A 12,770-nucleotide genomic window follows, 5' to 3' on the forward strand; every position below is an offset into this window, starting at 1 on the left:
CATGCCCACTATACGCCCTCGCTCAAAGTCCGTCAACTGCACATACGGTTCACGTCCACGCTGTCGCGGCATGCTACCAGTGTTAAAGACTGCGATGGAGCTCCGTATGCCACGGCAAACTGGCTGACACTGACGGCGGCGGTGCACAAATGCTGCGCAGCTAGCGCCATTCGACGGCCAACACCGCGGGTCCTGGTGTGTCCGCTGTGCCGTGCGTGTGATCATTGCTTGTACAGCCCTCTCGCAGTGTCCGGAGCAAGTATGGTGGGTCTGACACACCGGTGTCAATGTGTTCTGTTTTCCATTTCCAGGAGTGTATAATGAAGGTGTCACAGCATATAAATGAGAGCATGTTCACAATGTGTCTAGCAGAAGCAGAACAAGCATGTCTGACATATATTGAGTAATTGTGCTATGAAATGATCACGAAAACACTCATTATATGCGCATATACCATTATCTGAAGTCACACTGTCAACTTTTCTCCAGACTGTTATGTGCCTGTAGTAAAATGTGTAAGGCTTGATGTAATCAGTATACGCATTACAGCGAAACGACCTATGCAACTGCAAGGGACGCCTGCGGAGAACGAAAGAAGTGCATCACAAGGAAACGTTTCAACTTAGATTACGGATTCTTGTATTCATCACTCACATTTTTTCGCTCTACTCGAAGCTGCAGAGTAATGCACACCTTTTTATACAATGTTTAAGAAAGTATTATCCAAGTCCAAAGCGTTTTTCTGTTCAGAGTTTTCTGGTGGAATGATAGTACCTTTTGATAGATCCCTTACTATTAAATACAATGTCATTTAAGGAAATTAACTGCAGAGATGGTGTGTCACATTTCTCGACACTCTTGAACAATGACAAGCCTTTACTGAACTAAGAATATTTTTTATGCGTACCCAGAGGTGTCCCAAAATAGAATACCGCAGGACACAATATTTATAAATGAAAAGCACAATATTGTGTGTGTTCTACCGGATTAATTTATTTATTTAACCTGTTTTCGGCTTGTTAGGTGTCATCAGACTTGTCGAAAAATGTTTAAGTAATAAGTTAATCCTGCAGAACATACACAATATTGTGCTTTGTCATTTATATTTTTGCTGTTCCACCAAGGAGCAACGGAAGAATCGGTTAAAGCAGTACTCCTGTACTACCAATAGTTATTATTTTTAAAACATTATTACTTGTACACTTCGCAAATTATCTTAGCATACATGCTTGTAGTGTTTGTGTCACCAGGACTCAGGCGTGCTGAAGTCTTGGTATTGCTTATAGTAGATCAAAGGCATGTTAGTTCTTTTGAAAGCAGGTTGAGCACATTACACTGCCGTGAATTCTTATCGCCAGACGCGTAAGCTTTTGGCGAAGTTCTCCTACACGTAAGACACACGGAATTCTATTTCTGGATTTACTCGACAAAATTTTTACTGTGAGGTACTTAGCACAATTGATGTAACTACACTCATGAGGCAGGGAGCAATGTTCAGACTCTTATTTCGATATTTTCATTTTTGTTTTGTACAGTTACTGTAACACATTTTAGGAAAAGACAACGTCGTTCCTTCGAAAAGACAGCAGGTAATTTGCTACTTCCGTCCTTGCCCTTGTGAGGTAGGGAATTCCATGTCGACAGGATGTTCTACTGTAACCAGTCAACATAACTGGCTCTCCTTCTATGTCTATTGGTACATCGGTGCGCATGCGACAGGGACCATTTCCACAACCAACGGAAGGATCGCTTTACTGTAACTATCTTAAAATACACGGCCAAAGTTTAAATTATACGCACTTCCTCCAGCTTATGCAAACGGAGCGAGGTGATTGGTTCTTTTTGGATTAGATGTGCTCGTATCAGTTGGTTCTTTTGCATTGCTTGTGCTCTACGGTGAGCTTTAAAGGTGTTATGGAAGCACCATTTAATGTATCGACGGTTCATGAGGAAGCCCTAAAAAGAGCGTTTTTACCATATTTTCTTCATCAGCAGCAGATATCTAAATGTCTAAGCGCAGCAAACTGCTCAAAATTTAAAAATATGTTATCTAGGAATTTGTCTAGAAGAACCATATTCTCTTTTCAAATATGCCGGCCGTGGTGGCCAAGCGGTTAAAGGCGCTACAGTCTGGAACCGCGCGACTGCTACGGTCGCAGGTTCGAATCCTGCCTCGGGCATGGATGTGTGTGATGTCCTTAGGTTAGTTAGGTTTAAGTAGTTCTAAGTTCTAGGGGACTGATGACCTTAGAAGTTAAGTCCCATAGTGCTCAGAGCCATTTGAACCATTTGAATTTTTTCAAATATCTTCATCCGTTATCGAGAAACACCTCAAAAACATACTTTGGGTGCCAAAACCGGGCCACGGTTTCCAAAAAAGCTATACACAGCAAATGGATGAAATTTTTACAATATATCCCTAAGTTCCCGATCTCGAACACCCTTGAAAATTATCTATATCTTTATTCGTTTCCGAGATACAGTGATTCAGAGTTTCCCTACTTTTACACATAAAATTCGCACGTAAAATCGAGTGTGAGGCCAAAACGTAGTTCATAAAGAGACGTAGCACAGATAAATCTGCTGTTAAATGTAACCGTTATAATCTGGGAACCCCCTATTGTAGTATTGAAGCATATCGTAGTGTATGGTAAATTAGCTTTGTGTTATTCCACATAAGTAAACTATCAAAATTTTACTAATCCATAAAGCTTTTTTCATATCAGTGACATGCCCTGTATAGCAGGCAAAAGAAGGAAACCAGCAGAAAAACAGAGTATTGTGCTCATCTTTAAATGACTCTGACTGGAAGATGTATTACCAGCTGCCTCGTCCAACCATCCTCAGCATGTTTAAAAATTTTGCCAAAAATTTTAGCATTCTAACGTATTCGGGCTCTTGCACTATGTGATAAAAAGTATCCGGACACCCTAAAAAACATATGTTTTCCATATTGGGTGCATTGTGCTGCCACCTACTGCCAGGTGCTCCATATTAGCGACCTCAGTAGTCATTACACATCGTGAGAGCAGAATGGGACGCTCCGCGGAACTCACGGACTTCGAACGTGGTCAGGTGATTGGGTGTCACTTGTGTCACACGCTTGCACGCGAGATTTACACTTTCCTAAACATCCCTCGGTCGACTGTTCCCGATATGATCGAAACATGAAGGGACACGTACAGCACAAAAGCGTACAGGCCGACCTCGTCTGTTGACCGATAGTTGAAGAGGGTCGTAATGTGTAATTGGCAGAGATCTATCCAGACCATCACACAGGACTTCCAAACTGCATCAGGGCCCACTGCACGTACTATGACAGTTAGGCGGGAGGTGAGAAAACTTGGATTTCATGGTCGAGCGGCTGCTCATGAGGCACACATCACGCCGATAAATGCCAAACGACGCCTCACTTGGTGTAAGGAGCGTAAACATTGGACGATTGAACAGTGGAAAATCGTTGTGTGGAGTGACAAATCACGGTACACCACGTGGCGATCCGATGGCAGGGTGTGGGTTGGCGAATGCCCGGTGAACGTCATCTGCCAGTGTGTGTAGTGCCAACAGTAAAATTCGGAGGCGGTGGTGTTATGGTGCGGTCGCTGTTTTCATGGAGGAGGCTTGTACCCCTTGTTGTTTTGCGTGGCTCTATCACAGCACAGGCCTACACTGATGTTTTAAGCACCTTTTTGCTTCCCACTGTTGAAGAGAAATTCGGTGATGGCGATTGCATCTTTCAACACGATCGACCCCCTGTTCATAATTCACGGCCTGTGGTGGAGTGGTTACACGACAATAACATCCCTGTAATGGACTGGCCTGCACAGAGTCCTGACCTGAATCCTACAGTACACCTTTGGGCTGTTTTGGAATGCCGACTTCGTGCCAGGTCTCACCGATCGACGTCGATACCTCTCCTCAGTGCAGCACTCCGTGAAGAATGGGCTGCCATTCCCCAAGAAACCTACCAGCAACTGATTGAACATGTGCCTGCCAGAGTTGAAGCTGTCATCAAGGCTAAAGATGGGCCAACACCATACTGAATTCCAGCATTACCGATGGAGGGCGTCACGAACTTGTGAGTCATTTTCAGCAAGGTGTCCAGATACTTTTGCTCACACAGTGTATATGCCGTGAGACAGTGAGATGGTGGCAGTGGGAAAGAGACGGAAAAGTGACAAATACTGGAAGAGTGTAGACAGTGGTTGTACAGAAAGCGCGAAGGAGACAACAGCACTTTGTGATAAAGAGGGGGACGCAGTGGCAGTGGAACATAGTTGTCAGTGATATGGAAAGAGTGAAACAGACAGTGCCAGTGGTAGACGAATACAGAGAAACAGAAAGTGGAAGTGGGTGAGAGCCAGTGATAATGAAAGACAGAGTCTGTGACAAAGACAGCGAGGAAGAGAGATATAGCGGGAGTGAGTGGAGATACCACGACTGGAATGAATGAATGAGATAGTAGCAGTAAGACAAAGCAAGAGGGAGACAGTGATAATGAGAGGAGACAGCAATAGTACGACAGGGGACTGTGACAGTGACACAGGAGACAATGATAGAGAGACACAAAGAGATAATGACAGTGAGTTGGGCTGAACGAGTGGATGAGAAAGAGCAACTGGTATTAGATGGGTGTGAGCGACTTAAGCCTTGGAGTGATGGGTGTGTGTGGCGTACAGTTAGGGGAAATTGTGTGAGTTTGAGGTGAGTAGCATCCTAAAAAGAGCTCGAATGTGTTCGCATGCCAAAATTTTTGAGGTAATTAGAATGAGGAAGCTGCTACCCCACTTTTCAAGAGTTTTTTAAACAGAAGCAAATTGGCCTTTTGTTCTCCGATATCAGCACTTTTCCGCTGGTCTACAAGTACACCTACAAACGATTAAAGAGTGAATGACAAAGCGTCCTTCCACTGTCCCACGTATTATGCTTTCTTCCCGTTTCAGTGGCGTATTGAAGCGAGGGAAGAACGATAGGTTCCGCGCTTAATACGATCACTGGAAGCTTCCAGAAAATAATTCGTGTCAGTATGTGGCATCTTAAGCAGCACAAATTATTGTCCCACTCTCGGGTCAAACTGCAGGAAGGCGGCGACCGTTAGGCTGGGTGGAGGCCTGGAAACTGCTTGTGTGACAGACACTTTGTTTACAGCATTTGAGAGCGGACAGCGGCACACCGCCGCCGCCCCGGGCAGCCGTGTCGGCTCTCGCCCGGAGTGTCAGCAGGTGGCCCAGAGAATTCGGCCTCCGCCGCAGATGGGTGCGCTCCTGCGTGGGTGGCGCCCGCGCCCGCGCCCTGCGACCTGCACATACCTGCGCCGCGCCATTGTGCCGGCCACTCCATTAGCGGCGGCGGTGTGCGGGGGCGTGGCCCTAATGACCGCCACCGCCACCCAGGGCGCCATGTCACCGCCTCCGCTGCGCATTGTTCTCACCCCGGGCCGGCCGCCACAAAGGGAGCGTGTCCACACGTGCTGGCCGGCCCACAAAGGCCTGCGGCCGGCACCGCCAGTCAGAAACAACTTCTACACAGGTAGTACCGGAAAACAGTTTCACCAATCTGTGCAGAAAGAAGAAACTATCACCGTTTTTTACGTTTTTCTTTGATTCGTAATCGCTAAAAAAAATTCGAAACACCAAAAAACAATTAACGCAGAGTAATAAAATTTCGGGAATACATTTGTCCACGTAATATATTTAACAGATTAACACTGTAAACTCACACGTTAATGTGAGCGCGAGACGAGCCACTGAAAATGTGAAATGCTGGTACGTTAATAACTGATGTAACCGCCAAGCGCCGGCCGCGGTGGCCAAGCGGTTCCAGGCGCTTCAGTCCGGAACCGCGAGACTGCTACGATCGCAGGTTCGAATCCTGCATCGGGCATGGATGTGTGTGATGTCCTTAGGTTAGTTAGGTCTATGTAGTTCTAAGTTCTAGGGGACTGATGACCTCAGATGTTAAGTCCCATAGCGTTCAGAGCCATTTGAAACTACCCGCCAAGCGTGCAAACATGCATGCCTTGAAACTTCCCGGCAGATTAAAACTGTGTGCCGGACCGAGACTCGAACTCGGGACACACTCCGCTGTAGAGTGAAAATTTCATTCTAGAAACATCCCCCCGGCTGTGGCTAAGCCATGTCTCCGCAATATCCCTTCTTCCAGGAGTGCTAGTTCTGCAAGGTTCGCAGTAGAGCTTCTGTGAAGTTTGGAAGGTGGGAAACGAGGTACAGGTGGAATTAAAGCTGTGAGGACGGGGCGTGAGTCGTGCTTGGGTAGCTCAGTTGGTAGAGCACTTGCCCGCGAAAGGCAAAGGTCCGGAGTTCGAGTCTGGGTCCGGCACACAGTTTTAATCTGCAAGGAAGTTTCATATCAGCGCACACTCCGCTGCAGAGTGAAAATTTCATGGTATGCCAGCTCGACTAGAGACAGGTCTGGTAATGGAGGAGGCCAAGGCAACATGTCGACACTCTGTAGAGCATACGTACAACAGCGGTGTGTGAGCTACCGTTAGCCTGTTTGAAAACACGTCCTGGAGTGCTGTTCACGAATGGCAGCACAGCAGATCCAATCACCAGACTGATGTACAAGTTTGCAGTCGTGGTGGCTGTTTTACGAAATTGCACTCCAGACCATATCTCCAGGTGTAGGTCAGTGTGTCTAGCATGCAGGCAGATTGATTGCAGGTTCTCAAGTGGCGTCCTTCTAACCAACACACGGTCATCGGAAAACACATAGACCTCTACTGTGCCTTCCAATGAGCCCTCACTTGACACTACTGAAAGGAGTGCTTGGAGTAAGTGGAATGCACGCTACAGGGCGTCTGGCTCGGAGGTGTCATCGAAGTAGCCGCTTTTTAACAACTCGTTGTGTCACTGTGATGACAACTGCTGCTCGAATTGCTGCTGTAGATGCAGTACGGAGCGCCAGAGCAATAAGCCGAACACGATGGCCTTCCTTCCGTTAAACGCCACGTGACCGTCCGGAGTCCGTTCTTCTTATGACAGTATCTTCCCGTGACCACAGCTGCCAATAACGACGTATAGTGGTTAAACTCCTGCCAAGTCTTTCTGCAGTATCACGGAAAAACATCAGCTTCTAGTGGCCCTATTATACGACCTCGTCCAAACTAAGAGAGGTGTTGATAAAAGCGTCTTTATCGCCTTAAAACCATTCTTGACTAACATCAGCTCACCATGTCCAATCTCAAAGGTAACTAACGCTCACGACCGTTGCACCACGTATTTAAAGCAAAGCTGATTTGCATTCTTATAGTGACGCTACTAGCGCCACTCTTACGCAACTGGCGCAAAATCGAACAAGCTTCTAATGGTTCAAATGGCTCTGAGCACTATGGGAGTTAACATCTGAGGTCATCAGTCCCCTAGAGCTTAGAACTACTTAAACCTAACTAACCAAAGGACATCACACACATCCATGCCCGAGGCAGGATTCGAACCTGCGACCATAGCGGTCGCGCTCAGTGCCTTGCAACCTTGAGGGACGTTTCCACCATTCTAGAGATGTCCAAGTCGACTGTCGATTATATGATTGTGAACTAAAAACGCGAATTGACAACCACAGCTCACACCTAAACCAACCACGCCGACCTCTTGTACTGACAGAAAGGAACCATCGAGCATTGCAGGGAGTGGTTATAAAAAACGCATGAAATCAGCGGAAGTAATTTCTCGTGAATTCCAAAGTACGGTCATCAGTCCGGCTATCTACATCAGACATCTACATTGATACTCTGGAAATCACATTTAAGTGCCTGGCAGAGGGTTCATCGAAACACCTTCACAATTTTCTATTATTCCAGTCTGGTACAGCGCGCGGGAAGAATGAACACATATATGTTTCCGTACGAGCTCTGATTTCCATTATTTTATCGTGCTGATCATTCCTCCCTATGTAGGTCGGTGTCGACAAAATATTTTCCCATTTGGAGGAGTAAGTTGGTGATTGGAATTTCGTTAGAAGATTCCGTCGCAACGAAAAACGCCTTTCTTTTAATGATGTCCAGCCCAAATCCCGTACCATTTCTGTGACACTCTCTCCCATATTTCGTGATAATACAAAACGTGCCGCCTTTCTTTGAACTTTTTCGACGTATCCCGTCAGTTCTATGTGGTAATGATCCCGCACCGCGCAGCAGTATTCTAAAAGAGGACGGACAAGCGTAGTGTAGGCAGTCTCCTTAGTAGGTCTGTTAGCCTACATTTTCTAAGTGTCCTGCCAAAAAAACGCAGTCTTTGGTTAGCCTTCCCCACAACATTTTCTATGTGTTCCTTCGAATTTAAGTTGTTCGTAATTGTAGTTCCTAGGTATTTAGTTGAATTTACGGCTTTTAGATTAGATTGATTTATCGTGTAACCGAAGTATAACGAGTTCCTTTTAGCACTCATGTGGATGACTTCACACTTTTCGTTATTTCGGGTGAACTGCCAATTTTCGCACCATTCAGATATCTTTTGTAAATCGTTTAGCAATTTGTTTTGATCTTTAGATGATTTTATTAGTCGATAAACGACAGCGTCATCTGCAAACAACGGAGACGGCTGCTCAGATTGTCTCCAAAATCGTTTATATAGATAAGGAACAGCAAAGGGTCTATAACACTATCTTGGGGAACGCCAGAAATCACTTCTGTTTTACTCGATGACTTTCCGTCAATTACTGCAAACTGTGACCTCTCTGACAGGAAATCACAAATCCAGCCACATAACTGAGACGATATTCCATAAGGTACCGCTTGTGTGGTACAGCGTTAAAAGCCTTCCGGAAATCCAGAAATACGGAATCGATCTGAAATCCCGTGTTAATAGCACTCAGCACTTCACGTGAATAAAGAGCTAGTTGTATTTCACAGGAACGATGTTTTCTAAACCCATGTTGACTGCGTGTCAACAGACCGTTTTCTTCGAGGTAATTCATGATGTTCGAACACAATATATGCTCCAAAACCCTGCTGCATATCGACGTTAACGATATGGGCTTGTTAACGATATGGGCGTGAGTAGGGATTAAAAATAATGGGGTACAATGGTCGAGACGAGACCTTAAACCATAATCTTCCTTAAATGGTCAAGCAGCTCCTCACAAGCCACACACTCCTGTTGTCAACGCTACGCGATGCTTGAGGTGGGATAAAGAGCGACAGTGGATGAGTGTAAACGATTGATTGGGAGTGGTGAATCACACTACATCAGTGGTTCCCAAACTTTCTTGGATCGTTACCTCTGAGTGCAATTAGACATTAGCTGGTACACCCTCTCCCCCCCCCCCCCCCGTCCTCCCCATATCCCCTGGCGTCTGCTGCCACCCCCCTCACCCAAAATGACACCAACTTTAACACCTAACTAAACTGTAGAAAGAAAGAATTTTCTTGGGATACTTATATTTCTAAAATAATGAAACATGTGAAAGATGAATGATACGAAGGTAATCCGAAAAGTAAGGTCTCCTATTTTTTTTGTAAGTACATAGACATGTTTATTTCTACAATGGTTTACATCAGTTTACAGCTTGAACATTTACCTATATTTCGACATAATCACCATTTCTGTCGATGCATTTTTGTAGACGATGTGGAAGTTTTTGTATGCCCATGTCATACCAGCTCGCCGCCATGCTGTTCAGAAAGTTATGAACCTCTTCTTTCACCTCGTCGTCGGAGCTGAATAGCTGGGAACACAATTAACGCTGGCAGGTACTGTGAGACTCTGAAAAAACTCAAACGGGCAATTCTGAACCGGAGAAGAGGAATGTTGAGCAAGGGCGTACACATTCTCCATGACAACGCTCGCCCACACATCGCTCAGCAAACCGTTGATCTCCTGCAACAGTTTCAGTGCAACATAATCACCCACCCACCCTATAGTCCTGACTTGTCGCCCAGTGACTATCACCTGTTCCCTAGGTTAAAAGAAGGTTTGGCCGGAAAGCGATTCAGCTCCGACGACGAGCTGAAAGAAGAGGTTGATTACTTTGTGAACAACATGGCGGCGAGTTGGTATCACATGGGCATACAAAAACTGCCCCAGCGTCTACAAAAATGCATCGACAGAAATGGTGATTATGTCAAAAAATAGCTAAATGTTCAAGCTGTAAACTGATGTAAACCATGTAGAAATAAACAGGTCTATGTACTTATAAAAAATAGGAGACCTTACTTTTTGGATTACCCTCGTATTTTGAGTGTGTGTGTGTGTGTGTGTGTGTGTGTGTGTGTGTGTTAGAATGAATGGTGAAGCAATTTGTGGTGCATCGCGAGTGCTACCCGCGACTCCTTCTCAGATAAGAAATGTAGGAATCCACAGTGAGGGTAGACGCTTGCTCCTAAACATACTTGCCCTGCATTACTTCTCTCCATTGTTGTACTTTCTTCGTCTGTCTGCTACAACCCCCATTTAAAATCACACAAGTTCAGATGTATGCACTGTACTTACAGTTAGTGAATCACTTGATTCCAGAATGAGATTTTCACTCTGCATCGGAGTGTGCGCTGATATGAAACTTCCTGGCAAATTAAAACTGTGTGCCGGACCGAGACTCGAACTCCGGACCTTTGCCTTTCGCGGGCAAGTGCTCTACCATCTGAGCTAACCGAGCACGACTCACGACCCGTCCTCAGAGCTTCAATTATGCCAGTTCCTCGTCTCATACCTTCCAAACTTCACAGAAGCTCTTCTGCGAACCTTGCAGAACTAGCACTCCTGGAAGAATGGATATTGCGGAGACAGGGCTTAGCCACTGCCTGGGGGATGTTGCCAGAATGAGATTTTCACTCTGCAGCGGAGTGTGCGCTAATATGAAACTTCTTGGCAGATTAAAACTGTGTGCCGGACCGAGACTCGAAGAAAGTTTTTAAGGTAGGAGACGAGGTACTGGCAGAATTGAAGCTGTGAGGACGGGTCGTGAGTCGTGCTCGGGTAGGTCAGATGGTAGAGTACGTACCCGCGAAAGGCAAAGGCCCCGAGTTCGAGTCTGAGTCCGGCACACAGTTTTAATCTGTCAGGAAGTTTCAATCACTTGATTGCTAGGCTCCTTACTTCTGAATGACACAAATTGGACGACTTCAGGCTGTTACTGTTTTGTGTCTATCTAGTCTAATAATAATAATACTGTGTACAGCCTTATATAGTTACTGCTGTGTCGTGTTGTCAATTCATCCATTTATCTGTTTCGAAGCGAGTAATGAAGCAATTTCCGGACGACTGCAGGTACTATCTACACCTTGGAGAAGATATTTTCTTGAGATATTTAGCATTTCTTACGTATATGTCTCACTTTTATCACGGGAAACGAACAGGACAAAGCACAACATACATGTGTAGTGGGTGGACTATGTGAGGAACCCGTAACTTCCACCGGATTAGTGCTACTAACTGAGAAAAGGTAATTATTGATTACTTACATAATCAATATTACAGTCTTACAAAATTATGATAATAGAAGTGATCCTTCGAAAAAGTTTAGTTTCGTGACTGTAACAGAATCGAGCCGTTTAGTCTGTACGCCTCAGAGAATTTCATTTTACCTCTAAGGTGTAATTACACCCAAGTTGGGAACCGCTGCACCATTCCCCATGTTACTTCAATAGAACGTTTGGGTTAGATAAGTGGCTGGATAATGTTGCTGGCCATCATGTGTTGTGGAATCAGTGAAGTGCGGAGGAGATGGTGTTACGGTGTGGGGATATTTTTCCTGCTTAATGTGTCGTCCCTTTATTGAGTTTAACAAAACGCTAAATGCGGAGGAACATGAACACTCTTCACTGCATTGTGTACTGCGTACAGTAGAGGAACAGGTCGTAGATGAGGGTGTTCGAGGAAAGCGTGGGCGGTGAATATTGCAGAGGGAGACCAAGACTTGAATTCAGGAGGCAGGTTCGGATGTAGGCTGCGGCAGTTATGAAGAAATGGAGAGGCTAGCATGAAGAGCTGCATTAAAGCAGTCGTCAGGGTGAAGATCGTAACAACAATACAGTTTCCCTCAATCTAAACTACTTGCGATATCAAAATTTAGATTATATTATCTCCCTTTAATTACTATTAATTAACTGATAGTCTACTCTTATTTAAGAGAAAGATCTCGATATTTGTGGTGCTACAGCGTACAAGGGGGGGGGGGGGGGGTTACTGGCTAATAGTGACTGGATGATTTGAACGTGTCACGATCACATCGCAAGATTGTATTTGAAGATACGCCACACAGCTGATTGAGGATTCCCAGATTCATAGCTGCGCAGGCTAGCTGACTTCCAAGGCCTCGGCACTAAACCTTGTAGTACGGCGGCAACGCTGATTTGCGATTTTCCTGTTCTCGGAACGTTGTGCATTTCCTAGATAGTTGTCTGCTTTTTATAAATGCGGCGAATTGTTAAACGACTTGGTGTGTCACTTGCAAATCGATCCAGAAACGTTCGACGGACTACAGTCGGTTAACTGTGTATTTCTTTCCAGCTTGTTGTAATTTTTCTTTCATCCAACAAGCATCGATCGGCGATTATGAATCGGCCTCAAAAAAAAAAAAAAAAAAAAAAAGTGACAGTAGGGCTCGATCTCTGAGGGTTCCGAAGTAACTTAATTACGTAAACAGCTAACAGTGATAATTTGGTGCGGCTCAGTGGTCTGGTGCAAGTAATTCTATTGGACGCCACTTTGGTGACTTTCGAGTCTGTAACCTACGCCAGTTATATGACATGGGTATGGGGACCTACAGTTTAAAGTGAAATCCAAATGACTCCTCACGTCGGAGAAAAGTGAAGG

The sequence above is a fragment of the Schistocerca nitens genome, chromosome 2, assembly GCF_023898315.1.
Source record: "Schistocerca nitens isolate TAMUIC-IGC-003100 chromosome 2, iqSchNite1.1, whole genome shotgun sequence".
NCBI classification, from domain to species: domain Eukaryota; kingdom Metazoa; phylum Arthropoda; class Insecta; order Orthoptera; family Acrididae; genus Schistocerca; species Schistocerca nitens.